A 2,972-nucleotide genomic window follows, 5' to 3' on the forward strand; every position below is an offset into this window, starting at 1 on the left:
TATATATATATATATATCCCAAGTTTACTACACATTCAATCAGCAACATTTCCCACTCTTTCTAACACTTTCTAACAATACTGTTCATTTGCTCTTCTATTTTCTTGTTTTCTATGATCATTTGTCTCTACTCCTACTCAGATCGCTGTGCCTCTGTTCAAATGACACTTGCCCTGAGGTTGGCTCTTAATTCACTTAAACAGACTAGGAAATTGTAAGCACTGGCTTCATCATATACTCTCTGGTTTATAATTACATCTTCATTTGCTCTTGACCTCACAGCCCCTGCCATTAGGACTTAATTTCTTCAAAACATTGTCTATAGCCAAAGTTTCCCTTTCCTCACTACCAATTATCTTCTCAACCCCTTGCAATTCGAGTTCCACATCCATCACTTCATTGAAACTCCTCAGGGCCACTAGAGACCATGCCATCACCAAATCAAATATTGCCTCACCCCCATTTTTCTCAGCTTGACCTTTTTATGACTTTTGAGACTAATGACCATACCCTTCCTACAAGGTATTCTATTTTTCTTGGCTTTAAATACAGATTTTTGTTAATGACCGACTTCCCTAACCACTTCATCTGGCTCTGGCTCTTCTTTTTCCTGACTTTCTAAATATTGATCTTTCTCAAAGGTCCATCCTTACTCTTCTTTTCCTCTCTCTTCTTTTTTCCTTGGCAATATCAATCATTCCTAAAACTTCAATTATTATTGCACTTATATAGATGTGTTTCCAACATATATCTGTAGTTCTGTTCCTTCTTGTGAAAGTCAGATCACAGCCAAATGACCCTTTAGTCTTCTTAGAATCAGAATTAGAATCATAGATTTTAGAGCTAGAAGGGACTTAGAGGTTATTCCTCCTTATTTCATAGATGAGGAAACTGAGGCACAGAAAAATTAGTGATATCCCTTGGTTCACACAGCTAATAAGTATACAAGATGCAATTTGATCCTAAGTCTTTCTGATTTCAAGTCTAGTATTCTATCCACTACTTTACACTATCTTAAACTTGCCATGTCAAAATGCCAGGCTTCATAGTATTTTGCATTAAACCTGGTCCTCCTTACTTTGCTGTTTCTGTCTACAGCACTACAATTTACCATCTTGGATATTTAAAAACCTTGAAGTTATCTTATGCTGTATTATCTTATATCACTTGTAGTATTATTCTGTCTCATATCCAATTAGTTACCAAGTCTTTCCTCAACATTTCTCACATTCATCCTCTCCTCTTTTTTCTCACTGCTGTCATCCTGTCAGTGGCCCTCATGATTACCTTCCTAGATTTACTGCCAAAGAAATCCTCTAAACTCTCTTTCTGCCCTTTCCTTTCATTTACTAGAGATCTACTTATGCCATTCTCTTGTTTAAATACATTCAGTAGATCCTTATTGCTCACTATTGTTGAAACTCTTCTGCCTAGCTTTCAAGGCCCTCAAAGAAAAGACTCTTCAGTCTCTTATATTACTCTCTTCATGTACTTCATGCTGTTGGTAAATTGTCCTATTCTCTTCTACTTCTTAGACTTGCCCCACCCCTGAATATGTCCTGTTTCTTACTCCTTCATGCATGTATTGCCAATGCTTGTATCTAAATAGGGTATATTTCTGAGATGTCAAACCTCAAACTCTATGTACCTTGAATTCCTACATATCCTTTAAAGCCCACCTCAAATGCTACCTTACTTCATGAAGCCTTTTCTGATCTCTTATTTTGTGGGTACTTTCCTAGTCAGGTCTTATACAGCAATTAAAAAAATAATTTAGCACACTTGTGCAATATTGTACATTGTAGTATTCTATATTAATGAATTTTCTTTCTACTAGATCATAATTATCTTGTTTGGGGTCCAGAACTTTATCTGATCTAAGTTTTGTACCTCTTTTAATATCTGGCACCAGTCTCCACACACAGTAAATGCTTAAGATTTATTAAATAAGTAAATTAATCAATGGTTGACTGAAGAATAATGAAATAGAAAGAATATTTATGCTAGTCATAGAGGATAGATTGTATAAATTTAGGCAATAAAATAAGTTTAGAAAACAGCAATAGTCTAGTTTGGTCACTGAAAATTTTTGAGAAGGGCAATAATGGTCAGGCTTCAAAGGCCACATTCATATAATTTGGCTATCTAAAGAAATTTAGAAGAATGTTACTGCTAAAGTCAGCCTCCATTTTAAGACTTCAATGAAATCTCAGAAGTCAAAGAATTGTACTCAATTTCTGCTCTATCTGAGCTATTGCTAGTCAGTTTTCCTGTGTGTTCTTTCTTGATTCTGTTTCTAAGTTTCTTCTCTCCAGTATAATCATTCTCTCTCTCTCTCTCTCTCTCTCTCTCTCTCTCTCTCTCTCTCTCTCTCNNNCTCTCTCTCTCTCTCTCTCTCTCTCTCTCTCTCTCTCTCTCTCTCTCTCTCCCTCTCTGTCTATCTCTCTCCCTCCCTCTCTCTCTTTCTCTGTCTCTCCTTCCCTTCCTTTGGAGTCAGTACCACTACAGAGGCATTAAAATATGTCACAGAAGGCAGCATCACCCTATTTCATCATCCATTGGCAGTACAGTGGGGCCTTCATCACAATTTTTTTAGTTGCTGAATTGGAGAATCTAGAGGTTTATGATAACCACATATGGTTACTGAGTCCACATATCTTTCTCCAATGACTGTATGTCAAGCATGCTAAAGGTATTTAGTAACATCATATTCTAACTATCATTAGTGATGTGCATATTATGTCCTCTCTTGTATACTATAAGCTTTGCTGGCAGAGATTCTATTATCATCCACAAAGCCCCATCATCCAGAACACTCTTGTAAAGAAAAGATATTTGTTAATTAGTTGAATTTGTTAGATAAATAATAACTGAACTTAAATTATCCTTAAACATTGGCATCTTCAGGTAGGCACAACTGGTTAACTCAAACCTTGTCAAAAGAAGAGTCCAGAGCAATAGTAAAAATGTAT

Source organism: Gracilinanus agilis, chromosome 5 (genome assembly GCF_016433145.1).
Source record: "Gracilinanus agilis isolate LMUSP501 chromosome 5, AgileGrace, whole genome shotgun sequence".
Lineage (NCBI taxonomy): Eukaryota > Metazoa > Chordata > Mammalia > Didelphimorphia > Didelphidae > Gracilinanus > Gracilinanus agilis.